This window comes from Cervus canadensis, chromosome 9, assembly GCF_019320065.1.
Source record: "Cervus canadensis isolate Bull #8, Minnesota chromosome 9, ASM1932006v1, whole genome shotgun sequence".
Taxonomy (NCBI): Eukaryota; Metazoa; Chordata; class Mammalia; order Artiodactyla; family Cervidae; genus Cervus; species Cervus canadensis.
In genome coordinates, this window is record NC_057394.1 from 53,384,513 (window position 1) to 53,405,525 (window position 21,013).

General features: G+C 35.8%; 1 non-coding gene across 1 annotated transcript; it reads right to left on the minus strand.

Annotated features, from left to right (window-relative positions):
* Positions 1-4,663: 4,663 nt before the first annotated feature.
* On the minus strand, positions 4,664-4,736 carry TRNAC-ACA. The gene has a single exon. It is a non-coding gene; the product is annotated as a tRNA-Cys (tRNA).
* Between the last annotated feature and the right edge of the window lie 16,277 nt (positions 4,737-21,013).

Sequence of the window (21,013 nt, forward strand, 5' to 3'; positions counted from 1 at the left end):
CACCTGACATAATTCCCACTGTAACTTGCAATCTCCTCCTTTCCCCCTGGAGTAAAGACTGCTGCCATGGCCTGCTCATCATCTGCCATACAGAGTGAGGGGTTGCTCCAGGACACTGCTTCAGACATGCAAGATTCCTCATTCATTAAGCCACTGATGTCTCCGTCACTAATGCTGGGCTCTCTTCAGCCTTGTAGCTGGGCAAGCACAGGCCGGTAGACCTGAGGGGTGCAGCCCAAACAGAGCTGCTATAGGTAAAACTGCAGTGTTTTTTTGGTTGCAAAATCCAGACCATGAAATGTAAATAATTAGTCAGTATCCAATCATGTTATTGATGGGACTAAATACACTGTTTTCTATATTTTTAAAGATCACATTAATCTTAATATGTTCAGTTATCATATGGTTAGTGCGAATAATGCCTTTGAGGATATAGGAAAAGATGAAGAAGGCAGGATATGAATCAAAGTCTCCCTGACTCCAGATCTCTCATTCTTAAAGGCGATGCTATATTTTCCCCTAGGACATTTTGCTGTCAAGATCTCTATTTTGTCATGTAGGAATTAACATGTTCTAGGACATAGGGAAGACAGGATGGTTGACATAGAGTAATATAGCTTAGAACTTAACATTTCTGAGGCAAGGGCAAGCTACCTCCTTATTCAGATCCAAAAACCCATTTCCAACAGCTGCAGATGGAGAGCTGTCTTCCAACAGTGATAACAACAACACATAATATGACTCTTCAGTATAGGCCATGTGTTATGCTCACTAAAACATCAAACGATGGTATGAAGGTACTCGCTAGGATCCTCAGGTGTCCCTGGCTCTGGGCAAGGAAGCATTGGGCAGAAGTGTCTTTCCCTGCTGACTTTTCTCACACTCACCTCTGCCCCAGTAGTTGTGTGCCCTTCTTGGCCTTGACCTCCTCTGACAGCAACCCTTCCCCTCTTCTCACTCCAGCTAAAGGCAGAGTAGCTCTGCTTCCCCTGAATTATCTACCAACCTCTTCCTATAATATTGCTAATTATAGTTTTCTTTTGATTCCTCAAAGACTATTGTGACAGAGGTCCAAAAACTGGGCACTGCTGTCTATTTCCTGAAATTGTAGCAATCTTAATTCTCCTAGATCCAGTGTGGACACCCTTGTTTATTAAGGAAAGGCTCATAAGCAGAGAAGAATGAAAGTTTAAAAAGACACAGGATATTCTTTTAATAATTATCTTTCTACCTTCTCACTTCTCAATCCTTGGGTTGAGAAGACTCCCTGGAGTAGGAAATGGCACCCCACTTCAGTATTATTGCCTGGAAAATTTCATGGGCAGAGTAGCCTGGTGGATTACAGTCTACGGGGCCATAAAGAATCAGACACAACTGAGCAACCAAGCACCATCTCTCTAGTGAATGCTGAGTTTCTGAAATTATCTTTGATCCCATCTAGGTGCTCTGTGCCCTAATTCTTTCCAAAATGGGAGACATAAATAAAACTTCTAACTTGAGTTTGATTGGAAATATATAATTCTATTTCTCCTGAATCATAACAGTGATTTAAGGTTCCATTCTTTGGAGATAGTAAAAAAATAGGATATGATTATCTTTGGGCATATCCTCTACCTCAAGAGGATTCAAACTCCCAGGCCCAAGGTGAATATTCTACCCATCACTCCAAGTTATTATTATAATTCCTTCCTGACTATGGTTTGACTTCCCATTTTGCTCAAGAATAAGCCATTAATTTTAACCAATGATAAAAGAAAGTCCCTACCACATTGCTTGATAGGTCTTAGCTGAACAGAATGTAGGATATATTTTACTTCAAATGTCCTCCTATACTAGTAGACCTTTCCATCAATTGTTTTTGAACAAAGACCACAGCAGTTGGGCCATTATTTTCTGTCTCAGTCTATGAGCCTCTGTTTTGTTGTTGTTGTTTTGTTGTTCATAGAATTGCTAAGATTAAATCCAAGAGCTAATTAAGAAAGACAGTCTTCCCAGCTGATCCCATGTTAAGGAATCCACCTGGCAATGCAGGAGAAACAGGAGACCAGGGTTTAATCTCTGGGTTGGGAAGATCCCCTTGAAGAGGAAATGGCAACCCACTCCAGTATTCTTGCCTGAAAAATTCCATGGACAGAGGAGCCTGTTAGGATGCAGTTCATGGAATTGCAAAAGAGTCAGAGCAAGTGGCTCTGTGTTGCTCAGCAACACGACTGAGCAACTGAACATAGACTAAATTAAGGATGATTAATTTCCAAAGGATAAAATAAAGAGGAAAAGTCTAATTCAAGAGTAATATATACTTTTCTTCTCTCTCCATGGATGAGATGTTTACTATGTTCACAGTGGAACTGAATGAACTACAGTCTTTCCAGGAAAGATCTAGAGAAGAGTTACATTATGTGAAATTAAAACAAAATAAAACATGTGAGGGGCAAGGGAAACTAATGAAAGTGATCAAAAGGCACAAACTTGCAGTTATAAAATTAAATAATTCCTTGGGATGTAATGTATGGCATGGTGACTGTAGTTAATAATACTATTAATATATTGTCTATTTGAAAGTTGCTAAGAGAGTAATTCTTATAAGTTTTCATTGAAAGAAAAGGAAATTTGCAATGTGTAGTGTGTTAGTTGCTCAGTTATGTCTGACTATTTGAGACCCCATGAATTGTAGCTGCCAGGATACTCTGTCCGTGAGATTCTTTAGACAAGTATACTGGAGTGGGTAGCCATTCTCTTCAGGGTATCTGCCTTACCCAAGGATCTAACCTGGGTCTTCTGCATTGCAGGCATATTCTTTATTGACTGAGTCACCAGAGAAGGCCATAACATGTGATGGTGGGTGTTAATTAGACTTATTACAGGGACCATTCACAATACCTACAAATATCAAATTACCATTTTGTACATCTGAAGCTAAAATAATGTTTTATGTCAATTACACCTCAATTGAAAAAGCAGTATATTATTATGATATGAGATAGTTCATTATTAATTGATGACATTGTACTCAAATCTCAGAGTCCAAATGCATCCTTCATGAGAGTTGCATGGAAAAGAAAACTCAAAATATGTAAAATGTGGAAATTATAGATATACCTAATGACATGTATTAGTACAATACCCTAAATTCTATGTTTCTTACAATATGGAGTCACTAGTTCTGTATGTTAGACTTGAGGACTAAGAGTTATCAAATATCAGTGGCTTTCTAGAAAAAAAAAATAAAAAAGCTTTCTTACAACTTAAAAGTATGGAGTTTTATCAATTGAAATGATATCACAAGTATTTTAGAAACTCTGCTCCCTTCTAGGAATGATTGGAAAAAGAAATCATAATGAAATATTAGCCTATTTAGGTTAGTGTTTTTGGAAAAAAAAAAAAAAAAAACATGAACTAACACTTTAATGTACTAATCTCTTAAAACAGCAATAGTTGATATTGTCCTTGATGAAGAAAGCCATACCATTCTTCTCAGTTTAAATAAACTTTAAATAGGCTTTCCCCAGACTTTAGGTCCCTGATTATACTCTTTTTAGATTATTTAATTTAGAAAATTTATAACTGTGAATTTTTCCTCTGTCAGTTTGAGATACTCTAAAATACTTCTTGTCAGTTTTATAACACAAGAATGTGTTTTTTAAGGACCTGGGGGCCATTCTTTGAAATATAACCAGCAAGGAAGGTAGCCTCCCTGTTTCTAATCCTGATTCTGATAGGGGAAAGCCTAATTTATAAGAATACCTCACTCCAAGTTGTAAAACTACATTCTGTCATAAAGATTCAAGAAAATTCATTTATCTTCTGGGTATAATCAGTCAGCAAACAAAGATGATCTACAACCCCACTCCCACCTCAATTCTTAAAAACTCTTTTAGTTCTTAAAAAGTCTCAGCAGAGTGGAATTACGATGGATTTCTGACTGATCACAATGGTATTGAACAAAGTCTTCTTTGCATGCTTAATTAAATTTACCTCATATGATTTTTACTTTGACATTCTTACATAAGTTCTAGTTCTGCCAAAGATCCATGAAATGAATTTGACATATAGTGGTACATCACAGCAGGGTCACTGCCCTAAAACTAAATTAATTAATTAATTCAAGATGGTTTGTAGATCTAAATGTGAAATGCAAACTATAAAACTCCTAGAAGAAACTGTAGGAGAAAAACGTTGTAAACTTGATCTTGGTGATAGTTTTGTTTTATAGTATTGTTATCTTTTTGTTCATTTTTTAGATAAAACACCAAAAGCTAGATTAATAAAAGAAAACAACTCTATGGTAATAAATTTTTATGACATCACAAAAGAAATATTTTAGTTGAAATAATTTAAAAAATAATGATACAAGATTTTTTAAGTTACATCCTAAAATGAATCAGTTTTATACACACAGAGATTAGGTAGAAACAGTAAATTCTCAAAAAAAAGTATGAAAAATTATCCCAGGTTTTCATATCTATCACATTTTTTAAAGATTTTTGTCATTTAATTTCTGCTGCTCCCAAAGTAATACATTAAAAATTATACTAACATTTTGCTATGCAATACCCCCATCTACTAAAATTCAAGGAACTGACCCAATTACTTTCATGGTAGAATTAGATGAGTACTATGCTCATATTCCCATAAATGGTTGTCATTTCCTTCTCCAGAAGATCTTCCCAACACAGGGATCGAACCTGGGTCTCCTGCATTGTAGGCAGACGCTTTACCATCTGAGCCACCAGGGAAGTCCTCTTTCTTTATTTTCTTTTTATGCTCATATTCTTAATGGCATCTCACATTTTAAAATGCAACAACTTATAATATTAACTATTTTTTTAGACTGCTTTAATAGGTCACTATCCTTGCTCACTGCACCACACTTACTATCATTTTCCTTTCTTGAATATTATGAATTTTGCAGACATTAACTGCTTTCTGGTTATCAGTGGATATCAACATTACCAAGGAAGAAGTTTCTTTGCTTATACCTTAATAGAATCCGTAAACAAACAAAATGAATTTGTCATAAGGTACTAGGCTATCTAATCAAGATAAAGATAGAATTTTTCAAATCCTCAGAAGAAGACTGAGACAAAAGTGAAAAAAGCCTTTATATACCAGGTAGTTCCCACTCTCCATTCTCACTACTTTTGCTACCTTTTTTTCCACTCTTTTTCTATTTTTCATTCTCTTTCTCTCTGGGCAGGTTTCTTCTTTCTACCCCAGTCTACAAGTCAGGTTTACAACACCATATCTCTGCAGCCCTTCGAGACTTGGTTAAGTCCTCTTGTTTTCATAGCACTCATATGTCCCACCTCTTCCATATTATTAACTTATTGTTAAAAGTTTCCTGCAACCTCACTGAGGACTTCTGAGTTGTTTAATATGTAATATGGCTCATTTTCATAGTGGTAACCATAAATTTCAAATCAAAGCCTAGGATGCATCATGTGAGATCTTATATGAGAATGAACTGCATATTTGAAATTATGACAGTATTCCAAAGTCCGGTTGATTTGACCTAATACTATTTCACAATATTGAAGTGCTATCTATTTTTTCATTAACCACTAATCTTTCCCTGTGTTTTCTCTTAAGTCTCACATACTTGTTGCCATGCTAAGCTAAGTCACTTCGGTCATGTCCGACTCTGTGCGACCCCACAGACGGCAGCCCACCAGGCTCCCCCATCCCTGGGATTCTCCAGGCAAGAACACTGGAGGGGGTTGCCATTTCCTTCTCCAATGCATGAAAGTGAAAAGTGAAAGTGAAGTCGCTCAGTCGTGTCTGATTCTTAGCGACCCCATGGACGGCAGCCTACCAGGCTCCTCCAGCCATGGGATTTGCCAGGCAAGAGTACTGGAGTGGGGTGCCATTGCCTTCTCCCACATACTTATTAGGTCAGCTTAAATGATTTATTCTATGCTTAGTTTTTCCAAAACGCCTTTGAGTGTTGGGCTTGCCCTGCCTTTCTATATCTGTGTTTATGCTGTGCCTCTGTCCTGAAGCTGGGATGATCATTTCATTTTTGTTATTTACTACTGTGTTGACTGTACCATTAACACTCAATAAATTACAATAATAATGATACATCTCATCATCATAATTATCTTTACTCCCTTGGGCAAATTCAGCAGGGAATGAGAAACTTCAGAGAATGATCTGCTTTCTATAATACCCTCTAGGTTGTCCTCAGACATTTTATAAAAATCCCTCTAGAATGTATTTAACTTTCCTTTTTATCAAAACAATAAGTGAAAGGTGATTATTAAGAAAGCACTCTTAAAAGCTTATAGGAAATGAGATAACATGGTTCAATTCCCCTTTGCAAGCTCCTGAAACACATGTTATCTTTATCATTTACATGACATGTCATATTACTCTTTCATTTTACTTACAAATAAGTTATTATCCCCTTTTAAGAGAAAGAAGGTTTGATCCCACTTCATAAAGCAATGAGTGCCATTAGCAGATTCTAAGTAAACAGTTACTGCAAATTATGGGTAAAGATAATAATAGATTTTGTGTTTATTAATTAACATATGAATAAACACTTTTCCATTTATGAGATCTGATAAACTATGAGTTTCTAGTATTTTGCTAACTCCTCAATTATATAGACATTTCTTAATCATCTAGACATCCATGGTAAATAACCCATGGGCTTATACAAAATGTATACATTAAAATTTTGAATGAAAAGTAAGCAAATACAAATTGAAATTTAATTGTAAGGAAGTTACATTTAGTTTTTGTGCAGTTTGTCTTATCCTCAAGGCAAATGACTCTTTTAGGATAAGTAGAGTTTTTCTTTTCAGTATCTGTCCTATTCCTTGAGTTGTATTCTCAGTTATACCACTGTCTGAATCTCAAGCTCTTAGATTACACTGCCAGCTATACTTTAATGTCTTTAACTGAGACATTATTTTGCTGACAAAGGTCAGTATAGTTAAAGCTATGGTTTTTCCAGTAGTCACATATGGATATGAGAGTTGGACCATAAAGAAAATAGCACCAAAAATTGGTGCTTTTGAATTATGGCATTGGAGAAGACTCTTGAGAGAGTCCTTGGACAACAAGGAAATCAGATCAGTAAATCCTAAAGGAAATCAGTCCTGAGTATGCACTTGAAGCACTGATGCTGAAGCTGAAGCTCCAATACTTTGGCCACTTGATGTGAAGAACTGACTCCTTGGAAAAGACCCTGACGCTCGTGTCAGGAGTGTGTGTAATTTTCTCCGTTCTGTCTTGCCACAGCAAAGTTTTGAAAGGGCGGACCAGTATTACAGATCTGTTACAGCTCAGAGGTTTATTTGGCAAAGAAAGGATAGCACACCATAGAGGCATGAGGGTGGGCTGATCCCAAAGAGACCTCAGTCTACCTTAGCTTCCTGTTTTTATATATTTTGTCTCCTCCCCACTGAGCCTGCCCTATGAAAATTGGGCTAGCCAGGAAGGGCTGTTTCCTTGCATATTTTGCATCTAGCTTATTAATGTCTTTTCTATTTCAAGATATGTGCCAACATTTGGTCCATTTAATAACCTATGTGGAGGATCTCTCTTACATATTAGCTTAGAAAGTACTTTGATCCTAAGCAAATATTTACTATAGTACATGTGCACAGTCGTTCAGTTGTGTCTGACTCTTTGAGACCCCATGGACTATAACCCACCAGGTTCCTCTGTCTGTGGAATTTTCCAGGCAAGAACACTGTAGCAGGTTGGCATTTCCTACTTCCGGGGGATGTTCCCAACCCAGGGATTAAACCCACATGTCTTGTAACTCCTGCATTGGCAGGTGGATTCTTAACCACTACATCACCTGGGAAGTCCTACTATAGCACAGGGAACTATATTTAATATCTTATAATAACCTATAATGGAAAACAATTAGAAAAAACATATATGAATAACTTTGTTGTGCACATGTAAATAATGCAATTTTGTAAATCAACTATACTTCAATGAAAAAAAAAAAAAGTAATTTGATCCATTCAATTCCAGTAATTTTCATCCTTGTAGCCCTTGACTTTTCATAGCCATATCCTGAGGGCCAGTATCTTTCTACCTCATACATGTAAAATACTAATATCCCTTCCATCTCATGCTCTCAGGTCATTGACACTTGGTTTGTAGCCTTCTAAAACTCTTAAGGTTTTTATCTTTCCCTTATCACAAGGTCAAAGACCTTTCGGCTTTATTTCTCTATTTTAAGCACCACAGAATAAGGTCTTTGGAACTGCTCTGTTACTTTAAACATTTGTTTTTAATTTGCTTACTCAAAATACCTAAACTTAGAATTATCTTCTTTTTCATTTAACTTTACCTCACATATCTAATCTTAGAAATTTCTTAACTTTGTAAATATCTTATAAAAGGATGATGTTAAATTCAAGTTAAACTTTAGTGTCACTACTCAATACTCTCTTTTTTTTTTTTTGCTTGCTGTTAAAAACAATCTCCTTTCTGAAATTTCATAATTTTTCTTACAATCTTTAGCCACCTTCCTGCCTTCTACTTGCCTTCTATAAATATAAAAATCTATGCTATACCTAGGTAGTACTTTGGAAATTTCCCACTTAGGCTCTTACCTATTTCATACTCAACCACAATTCTTGCCCTCCAGTATTAAAGGCTAAGACTGCCACACTCTTAATCTTCATCTTATACTTGCTCAATGTCTTAGACCTTGTTTCCTAACTTAGCAGGAGTAGTAGTAGTGTGTGCTCAGTCGTATCTGACTCTGCAACACTATGGACTGTAGTCCACCAGGCTCCTCTGTCCATGGGATTCTCCAGACGAGAATACTGGAGGGGGTTGCCATGTCCTCCTCCAGGGGATCTTCCCAACCCAGGGATCAAACCTGGGTCTCCTACATTGCAGGCAGATTCTTTACCATTAGTGCCAGTTGGGAAGCCCCTTCATAACTTAGCTCCCCACCAGTTCTTACATACTCAAACTTTCATTCCCTAATGCTGAGAACTTTTCAATTTCTACACAGAAGTACAAGAAAATAAAATTTCTAAATACAGCATTCCCCTGTGGCTTTAGCTCAACTCATCTTCTTCCCTTTCAGTTTTATTTCTGAAAAGAACAGTGATGAATCAGTCTATCTCTGTCTATCTGTTAGCACACTAGTATTGAAACCTTTCTGATGTCAGGCTCTGTGCTACAGCTGGCAATACTATGAAAAGCAAGATAGAGTTGATGTGCCTGTTCCCACGGCACTTCAAGCTGTATTTGCTCACCTCCCATTCGATCTTCAACTTGTGGTAATTATGACTCTACTTCAGCCATTTCACTGAACCATCTTTGCTCTTGATCTCTTTTTTTCTTGATCTCTATCAAAGCAAGTAAACTTTTTTGGCATTTGTCTTCTTATCTATTTATCCTGTACTTTAAGGTCTTGATCTTTCTTTTTATTTTTCTCCACTTCAGGTATTTGTAACATAAAACTTACCTTGTTCTGTTTCTGACTCTTAGTGTCTTTCATGGGATACTCTTTCTCAATCCACAACTTACAAAGTTGTAGGTTGGCATGCTTCAGGTTTCTAATACTTCCCTCATTCTCTTTTTATGGCTTCAACTATTATGAATAGCTAACATCAGACTACTGTATTAAAAATGTTAAAAGTAAAGATATGCAAAACCTTGGGTATCTCCAGACTGTTTCAAATTCCTAATGATTTCAAATAAACTGATTATATTTTCTCATCTTCTTGATCTAAGTTGTCTGTACTTCCTTCTTATTTATCAAATCTTGTTTATTTTTATTTCTAATTATCATTTGTGTGTTGCTTTCTCTCAACACATAACACAAATAGCCTATGCAAAGAGTTATTTGAGTTGTCTACAAAATGGTATTTATGTTGCCTCTTCAATGCTCTATATTTGTTAACAGAATATGCTGGTTAAAACTCAAGTTTGATACCTTGCTTAATGCCCTTGTAACATACATGAATAGAGATAGACATCATTAATCAAACACAACTTATTTTAGGCCATAGTTTTTATCATTGTTTCTAAACAAATTTCCAAGAGCAATCTTACGGGGGCCGGGGGTGGGGGGATATGCGGGATGGTTTAGAGCATGATACTGAATGAAAGTGATAGCTCTAGTCCCTCAGTCGTGTCCAACTCTGCCACTCCGTGGACTGTAGCTCGCTAGGCTCCTCTGTCCATTGACTTCTCCAGGCAAGAAACTGGAGTGGGTTGCTATTCACTTCTCCAGGTGATCTTCTCAACCCAGGTATGGAACTCAGATCTCCTGCACTGCAGGCAGATTCTTTACTGTCTGAACCACCAGGAAAGCCCTGATATTGAATAGCAATATGTAAATACAATATACTCTCTTTTTGGCATTCCTCTGAAGTCAAGTGGAAATCAGATTAGACACACTTATACATTTGAATTTACCCTAAGGAAGCAATGGCCTTTATCCATTGCTTATGGACAAACACCATAATTTCTGAGCAAAATTTAACAAAATATTTATTACCATGTTCCACAGTAGGTCCATACACATTACCTGTTGCTTGGAGTAATTATTATAACCCCACAAAATTAAGTGACTTTTAATTTCTTTACTATTCTAATTTTCAGTGATTCTGTGGAACCAAGAATAACTTCTATTACTTTACTCTGATTGCATGATTTATGCAGCTTATCTAATAAATTCAAATCAATATTATTTGCTGAAAACATGCATGCTACAAATCTGAAATTACTAATTCAGAAGAAAGTATTACATCATTTAAATTTTAATTTTATTTCAGAAAAAAAGACTCTGAATTAGGGTTGCATTAACAGTTCTCTATAACTAGACAATTTATACAAGCTATGTAGTTCTATTAGCTCACAAATGGACACATGAAAAATGCTAATAGCATAGAAAATCCACCACAAGAATAATATCTTGAATTTAAAATTTCTATCTGCAGTGAATTTTTGTGGCCAAGTTACAAAACACTCAATCTAAGGACTTATAATGGAAATGCAAAAAGACCTTTAAATTTAAGAGCAAGGAAAGATACTGCTGTCATATAAAAAGAATTCTTTTCCTACAAAAGGTGGAATACATAAGTCATTGTTATGAAAAATACCTTCCTTCTTAGTTATATTCAATCTGCAAATCATAGACTCATTCTTGCTAGCAAAAAGTGACTTGGATTTGATTTTAATGTTGATTTTTTTTTTTCATGCTTCTCCTCATTCTGCATCTGTTCTGGCTCTTCCTTTCAATCATTTCCTTTGTGATTGCTTAGCTTCATGCTTCCTATATTTTGTTAGACTAAAATGTAATGTACTCACGGTTTATATTGGCAGGTCCATGCAGCTAGTCAGCTCTGAAGGTAGCTTTCATTTCAAATGGGCAAGGCAGGGGAGTGTTGTGGAGGGAAAGGCAGACAGCAGAAAATGGAGGCAGAGAGGAAGAAAAACCCTATTTATATTTCTGAAGTGACTGATGTTCCTTCTTGCACAAGTTATTCCAGAAGACAATATCTCTGTTCAGATAAGTACTAACAGTTGTGCCATCTGCAGAGCAAGATACCTGTTTTAAAACACTTAACTGGGATTATTTTTAATGGTGTAATACCTGTCTTCTATTTATTTATATTTGGTCAAGTATCCTTTGGTCTGCTGGCTTCATTAGTTCCCATTTCCTCTGCTTTTGGCTCACCTTGTATTCTGCTGTGCACTAGTAATGAATTGGTTTTGGAGAAGCATCTGGTCAGAAAATCTCTTCTATTTGAAGATTTTTAGAATGTGCCAAGTTGTTTGGTCATCATATTAACCAATGGGGGAAAAAAAAAAACAATTCGGTTTTACTCTACAGTTTTATTTTTTAATATAATAGGTCTGTAATAAAAGTATAATAAATGGATCTCTATGCCCAGAGAGAAAAAAATTTTATTTTCATCCCCCTCATTAAGAACCTTCTTAGATTTCCAGGGATTGCCTGAGCAACAGAATACTAAATTCTGCCTGTATATGTGAGCAGTAATTATATATTCTGGGTTGCAGAAAGCACTCGACAGGGCTCTGAGGAAGTCTGTTCCTCATTTCATCATTTTATGCAGCTCTGGTCTTGCTGACTGCACAGAGCACTAATAGAACAAGTTAATGGAGTTTATTCTGTCACAAATGCTGCCAGTTAAAGAAGATGATTGCCATGTATGGAAAACCAGACTTTCTAACTTCTTCCTAAAGATGTATAGAAATATTAAATCTGTTATCTGCCATAGTGGAAATACATAAATATTGACTTCCTAATATGAGTGCAGGTGGACTTTAGTATTTCAAAGTAGAAATTGCAGAATTTTTGGACATCTATGATTGCAAAACCTATAGTAAATTATAGTTGCTTGATTTCTTTGTTAATGTATCAGACACCAACGTGAGTGTGCTTTTTTTTTTCCAGAAAGTCAAATTATGTCAAACAGAGAGATGAGAAACTCATATTTGATGAGCTGAATTTAAACCAAATTGTGCTGCTTAATAAGTAACTAGCAGCCTTGGATTGATGTTGATAAAGATGTAAAAACCAAATGTTGTTTCCCAAGCTGCAAAATTGCATGTTATTCATGCTAAAATATGAAGCTGATTATAAGATTCAATGGTAATCAGGCTGAATTAATAGGAGTCCTTTAATAATCCTTCATTTTCTCAATAGTTCTGACAATTCAAGTAAATAAAAATTGAGAGTATATGCCAGTTCAGAAAGTGAATTTAGCATCTTACTTAGAGCCTAAAATATTTCTCCAACTGATCCATAAAACTACTTAATTAAAATATTATTTTATGGACTTGAAGGTTTTTGAAAGAATATGGGTTTCCACAAGGTTTCTACAAGAATATGGATTCCCACTTACATGAATCTAATTTCCACTTACATGAATCTAATTTATAGTTGAAGCTAGTCAAGAATGAAAGACATGTGTGGTGTTGTCAGCATAGAACAAAATTCCTAATTGTGATGTGTACAATATATCACTATTTTAATTTAATGTCTCCCTAGATAAGGTTAAAGCCTTTGGCTTTCTTCCAGGTGAATAAAATTTAGTAGAAATTAGTTCCTGAAAATAAAGTCTTGAGTTCACAACATTTTTTAAGTTATGTTTTACAGCATTTTTAAAATGCTTTTCTACTCAAACCTCCATGAGGTTACAAGAAGATATTTTTGTTCATAAGTTATATAAGTGTACTCCATTATGAAAATGTTTACACATTACATGTACAACTTTAAAGATGGAAATAGATTCATTATAAAATTTGTTGCAGAAAACTTAGCTTGAAAACTAGACCTTTTAAGATTTAGAAGCAGTAGTAATCATCCAAGAGAAGAAAGCAATTTCATGACCACAAATTTGGTGTTTTCTCATAACAACCTCAACATTCTAATTTGTGGGTCATCCTTCTGTCTCCAACTCATGATAGATTAAATGTTATATTTGTCAATTTAGAGACCAGCATTTTAATAATTCATCTTTTGAATGAAGCATACATTAAGGACAATGATAATGGATTTGCACTGGGAGGATATGTTACCTAGTAATACAGTCAAGAGGTCATTTACTTCTACTTCTGGATATGGGAGCTCATTCATCAAAAAAATCATCCTAATAAAAAATGACTGTAAATGCTAGATCTATCACAAAATTATTCTTCAAACAGCATTGTAAAGCAGCCAAAATTTCTAGGAATTAAGGATGCAAAGAATTAAAGGTCTCAGAAAGAAACGGAGCATATTGATTTGAGTTTTATATTATTTATTGCTTTTCTCCTGAATGTATTTGTTGGTTCCTATGCTAAATATGTGAGAGGATAAGAAAGCAGAAAACAGTAGCTAAGAGAACAAAATGGTGAACACAGAACTCATCATAGTCTTACAGAAGTAGGCTTAAAATTTGCCGAAGAATGGATATGTCTCCAAAATTATTTTAATGAATACCTAGATCTCAATCAAATATTAACAGGGGAGCTTGGAGATAGGAGCAATGATTGAAAATTCAGAGGTAAAAGAGAACTCTTTTACAGAGATGTTCATGATAATGAAGCTATAGGATATAGATTTAGAAATAACTATATAAATTAAAGAAAATAAATTAAAATGCAAAGGATTTTACTAAAGATATGAAATCCATGAGAAATAATTAAGTGGAAATTCTAAACTTGAAAAAAACACTGTAACTGAAATTAAGAACTAAAATTGACTTTACGTTAAGATAAGCACATGGAACTGCATATGCACTGAAGTGGAAAGATGACATGTTGAGAGATTCTTATTGTTTGTGCAATGGGAGTGGCTAATACAGAGAAAAAAAAAGGGGAACATTTTTTCAGGAGATATCAGAAAATAGTTTCTGAAGAGAAAGCCATCAATGTACAGATGAAGATGCTTGATAAACCTCAAAATCTTCATGTTCAAAAAAAAAAAAAAGAAAGAAAAAGAAATCAAGAATAGGGAGAAAATCTTGAAAGTAGCCAAAGAAAAAAGAAAACACAATAACTTCAAAGGAATTAAAAAAAAAAAAGCAAAAACAAAAATAACTGATAGCTGACTTTTTCACAGAGGTTATATTAAACAAAAGAAAACTGACAAACTTAGATTGCTGTTAAAAAATAAGCCAATATCCAAAATTAAATACCCAGCTAAAGGATATCTCTGAAGCATATAGAGACTGAACATAATTTCAAAGAAGCAAATTAAAACAAAAAGACATCAGTTTACAGTTGCTTTTGCTTTCTTACTGGATGGACTATCCAGAGCAAAGCTCTAAGATGTAAGATTCAACTTGGAAAAGCTGACATGTTTAGAATTTTGAGGGAGTGGGGATGAGTCCTTAGATAATAATACTATAAGAAAAAGAGCTCTAAACACAGGCATAGAGGTACACTTGAGTTTTGACTGACTGCTGCTGCTGCTGCTAAATCGCTTCAGTCGTGTCTGACTGTGTGACCCCATAGACGTCAGCCCACCAGGCTCCCCCATCCCTGGGATTCTCCAGGCAAGAACACTGGAGTGGGTTGCCATTTCCTTCTGCAATGCAGGAAAGTGAAAAGTAAAACTGAAGTCGCTCAGTGGTGTCCGACTCTTAGCGACACCATGGACTGAAGCCTACCATCCTCCTCCATCCATGGAATTTTCCAGGCAAAAGAGTACTGGAGTGGGGTGCCATTGCCTTCTCCATTTGACTGACTAATAAATTTCATTTATGTAGACTGATATTCCTTAGGCCAGCCAAAGAATAATTGCCAGGTAATGGAAGAACAGTGGATCTATTATAAACCATACAATTTCTAGAACTGTCACCAAAGAGATATATGAGTTCCAACAAGCCTCAGAGGGGAACAAAAAATATTCAATGGTGATCCTGAAAAGGCCACAGTTTATAAGGAGAAACAAGCCCTATCTAGATGAGAAACCACCAGAGTGTTTCTTAACAAAGATGGTCTCTTAACAAAGGGTTTAAAAGAAACCTCCAAAGAATCAGTCTAATCAAGATAAGTAACTGTCATCCAGAGAAAACTCATACCTTTAAAGAAAACATGGAATCAAAACCATAAGCACAGTATCTACCACCCAAACAGCAATTAATAGATATGTAAAGGGGTAAGGAAAACAGACCTGAAATCAAGAGAAAAACATCTTTATAAAAGTGTACCTTAAAAAAATGTTAGAAATGATGGGATTAGCACACAAACTTACTGGAAGAGCTATTATAAATATATTTGAGCAACTTCCCTGGTGGTGCAGCGGATAAGAATCCACCCACCAGTGCAGGGGACATGAGTCAATCCTGGTTCAGGAAGATTCCACATGCCATGGAGCAACTGAACCTGAGCGCTGTAACTATTGAGCCCATGTGCCGCTGAACCTGCTACAACTGCTGAAGCCTGAGTGCCCAGAGGCTGTGCTCCACAGCAAGAGAAGCCACTGCAATGAGCAGCCTGTGTGCCACAATGAAGAGTAGCCGCCACTAGCTGCAACTAGAGAGGGACCATGCAAAGCAATGAAGACCCAGCTCAGTCAAAAATAAAAATAAAAATATTAAATGTATTTAAGAACCTATAAAAACAGACATAAGAGAAAAAATGGAAATATAAAAAAACTGATTTGAATATCTATAGATAAAAATTAAAATATCCTATATTAATGAACTTCTATACAAATAGGCACTGAATAGAAAAGATCAATAAATTTAAAACCATAGCAACAGAAACTCTTCCGGCTAAAGTACAGAGAGAAAGAAAGCTGAAAATAAATGAGCAAAGACTTAGTGGTCTATAAAACTTTATCCAGTAAATCAGAGCCCAAAGGAAACGGGGTGTGTGTGAGAAAATTTTAAAATGTAATAAATAAAATATTTCAGACTAGATGAAGATTAGTACTACATAAATCAAAGAGTCTCAACAATACTTAAGGAGAATAAGTACAGAAGAAACTATGACAAACCATTCCACAAAAGTAATCTCTGTAAACCAGAAATAATTTTTAAAATGTCAAAAAAAAAAAAAAAATCCAGAAAAAGGAAAAGTAAAATTGCATACAGATAAACAAAGGTAAAATTATCACTACCTCTTCAGAAACAATGTGTGTTAGAAGACAATGAAATAACATTTTAAAATGTTGGAAAGAAAAACAACTTAGAATTGTATATCAAGAAAATACCTTCATATAAAAGAAACCATCACTTATACTAAAAACACTGTAAAAAATGAAGGCTAATCAAAGATAGCCTTGGCAGAATGAGAATTTTTTTTTAAAAAATCACAGTAAAATTTTCACAAGAAATGTGAAAGAAAATACTTCAATCCTATAAAAAAGAAATGAAAAAAAAAGCATAACAACGAAAACAACAAAAATCCCACAGATCTACACAAGGAATAAAATACCTGAAGTTGGCAAATATGTGTTTTTTTAAAAGAATAATTGACTTTTAAAGGAAAAACAATAGGAATGTATGATGAAATCTATACCCTAATAAATCTAAAAATCTTAAATAATAGAAAGGATTAATAGGAAAATTAGTAGTGCATTTTTGTTTGTTTGTTTGTTTGTTTTTGAGGATTTTACACAACAGTGTATAATATCTTTTGAATGTAGACTATGATAAATTAAAAATGCACAAATTAGAAATCTTAGAGAAACTAATTAAAGAAAATTCCTGATAAAAACTGTAGAGGAGATAAAGTATTAATATAATCTAATAAAAGTCAAGAAAGGAGAAAAAAGAAACAAAGAAGAAACAAACAAGTGGAAATTTTTTTAAAAAATAGAAGTTTGATGAAAAAATAACCTATACTTTTAGCCTTTTCACTGAAAATAAGTGTATAAAACATATCAACAAAGGGCCAATATTGTCAGAATAGATATCTTATATACATACATTTGCCAAGGAACCTTTTTTTTTTAAATTGAAGTATGTGACTCAAACAATAAAGAATCTGCCTGCAATGTAGGAGAGCTGGATTTGAAACCTGGGTCAGGAAGATCCCCCGAGGAAGGGAATGGCTACCCACTCCAGTATTCCTGCCTAGAGAATTCAATAGAAAGAGGATCCTGGTGGGTTCATAGTACATGAGGTCACAAAGAGTCAGATATGACTGAGCAAATAACATAGTTGATATATGGTGCTATCTATAATTTCATATATATGTGTGTTGTGTGTGTATGTGTGTGTATACATATATACACCCATATAACTGAATCACTTTTCTGTACATATTCCTTTTTTAATATTGTTTTCCATTATGATGTAACCATGGGATACTGAATATAGTTCTCTCTGTGATTCTGTGGACCGTAGCCCTCCAAGATCCTCTCTCTGTGAGATTCTCCAGGCAAGAATACTGGAGTGGGTTGCCAGGCCTTCTCCAGGGGATCTTCCTGACTCAGGGACTGAACCTGCATCTCATTATGTCTCTGGCATTGCAAGCAGGTTTTTTGCCACTCTGACTTACTTGGTATGATAATCTCTAGATTCATCCATATCACTGCATATTTTGCTCTTTTCATGGTTGGGTAGCATCCTTTCCATTGTATATATGTACCACGACTTCTATATCCATTCATCTATTAGTTGACATGTAGGTTGTTTCTATGTCTTGGCTATTGTAATTAGTGCTGTTATGAACATACAGATGTACGTATCTTTTTGAATTAGAGGTTTTTTGGAGTACATGCCTAGGAGTGGGATGCTGGGTCCTGTGGTAGTTTTATTTTTAGTTTTATGAGGAATCTCAGTACTGTTCTCTATAGTGGCTGTAAGAGGGCTCTGTTTTCTCCACATCTCTTCAGAATTTGTTATTTGTAGTATTTTTCAATTCAGTTCAGTTCAGTCACTCAGTCGTGCCCGACTCTTTGTGACCCCATGAACTACAGCACACAAGGCCTCCCTGTCCATCATCAACTCCTGGAGTTCACACAAACCCATGTCCATCGAGTCGGTGATGCCATTCAACCATCTCATCCTTTCTTGTCTCCTTCTCCTGCCCTCAATCTTTTCCAGCATCAGGGTCTTTTCCAATGAGTCAGCTCTTCGCATCAGGTGGCTGAAGTATTGGAGTTTCAGCTTCAACATCAGTCCTTCCAATGAACACCCAGGACTGACCTCCTTTAGGATGGACTGGTTGGATCTCCTTGCAGTCCAAGGGACTCTCAAGAGTCTTCTCCAACACCACAGTTTTTTCAAAAGCATCAATTTTTCAGCACTGAGCCTTCTTTATAGTCCAGCTCTCACATCCATCCATGACCACTGGAAAAACGATAGCCTTGACTAGATGGACCTCTGTTGGCAAAGTAATGTCTCTGCTTTTTAATATGTTGTCTAGGTTGGTCATAACTTTTCTTCCAAGGAGTTTCTCTTATAGAGAGAAAGAGAGAGAACTATATTCTCTCTTTTAAAAAAAATAATCTTTTTTTTCCATTTATTTTTATTCATTGGAGGCTAATTACTTTACAATATTGTAGTGGTTTTTGCCATACATTGACATGAATCAGGCATGGATTTACATGTGTTCCCCATCCCGATCCCCACTCCTGCCTTCCTCTCCATCCCATCCCTCTGGGTCTTCCCCGTGCACCTGCCCTGAGTATCCAGTCTCATGCATCCAACCTGGGCTGGTGATCTGTTTCACCCTTGATAGTATACTTGTTTCAATGCTGTTCTCTCTGAACATCCCACCCTCGCCTTCTCCCACGGAGTCTAAAATTCTGTTCTATACATCTGTGTCTCTTTTTCTGTTTTGCTTATAGGGTTAACGTTACCATCTTTTTAAATTCCATATATATGCATTAGTATACTGTATTGGTCTTTATCTTTCTGGCTTACTTCACTCTGTATAGTGGGCTCCAATTTCATCCATCTCATTAGAACTGATTCAAATGAATTCTTTTTAATGGCTGAGTAATATTCCATGGTGTATATGTACCACAGCTTCCTTATCCATTCATCTGCTGATGGGCATCTAGGTTGCTTCCATGTCCTGGCTATTATAAACAGTGCTGCGATGAACATTGGGGTGCACGTGTCTCTTTCAGATCTGGTTTCCTTGGTGTGTATGCCCAGGAGTGGGATTGCTGGGTCATATGGCAGTTCTAGTTACAGTGTTTTAGGGAATCTCCACACTGTTCTCCATAGTGGCTGTACTAGTTTGCACTCCCACCAACAGTGTAAGAGGGTTCCCTTTTCATCACACCCTCTCCAGCATTTATTGCTTGTAGACTTTTGGATAGCAGCCATCCTAACTGGCGTGTAATGGTACCTCATTGTGGTTTTGATTTGCATTTCTCTGATAATGAGTGATGTTGAGCATGTTTTCATGTGTTTGTTAGCCATCTGTATGTCTTCTTTGGAGAAAAGGAAGAATCAACATGCCTGACTTCAGGCTCTACTACAAAGCCACAGTCATCAAGACAGTATGGTACTGGCACAAAGTCAGTGCCATAGATCAATGGAACAAAATAGAAAGCCCAGAGATAAATCCACGTACCTATGGACACCTTATCTTCGACAAAGGAGGCAAGAATATACAATGGAAAAAAGAGAACCTCTTTAACAATTGGTGCTGGGAAAACTGGCCAACCACTTGTAAAAGAATGAAACTAGAACACTTTCTAACACCATACACAAAAATAAACTCAAAATAGATTAAAGATCTAAATGTAAGACCAGAAACTATAAAACTCCTAGAGGAGAACATAGGCAAAACACTCTCTGACATAAATCACAGCAGGATCCTCTATGACCCACCTCCCAGAATATTGGAAATAAAAGCAAAAATAAACAAATGGGACCTAATGAAACTTAAAAGGTTTTGCACAACAAAGGAAACTATAAGCAAGGTGAAAAGACAGCCTTCAGAATGGGAGAAAATAATAGCAAATGAAGAAACAGACAAAGGATTAATCTCAAAAATATACAAGCCATTCCTGCAATTCAATTCCAGAAAAATAAATGACCCAATCAAAAAATGGGCCAAAGATCTAAACAGATATTTCTCCAAAAGATAATCTTTTGTAACTTTATATGGTGACTGACTGGACTTACTGTGGTGATGATTTTGTAATGTGTACAAGCATCACATTATTACATGGCAAACATGAAGCCCACAGGGGATTCCCTGATGGCCAAAATGGTAAAGAATTGTCCATGATGTGAGAGACTGGATTTGATCCCTGGGTCAGGAAGATCCCCTGGAGAAGGGAATGACAACCCATTTCAGTATTCTTGCCTGGAAAATTCCATGGACAGAGGAGTCTGGTGGGCTACAGTCCATGGTGTTGCAAAGACAACTGAGCAACTAACACCACCTCACATGAAGCTAATTTAATGGTATGTCAATTATACATAAATTTTAAAAGAGAAGAAAAATAAAAAGAAATAAACCTAATACAAAGACAGAGAGACATACAAAGTAGATGGGAAAAAGTATTAAATGAAAATAATAGTTATAAGATAACTGGTGTAGTGACATTATATCAAATAGCAAACACTTAATAGAAAAAAATTCATTGAGA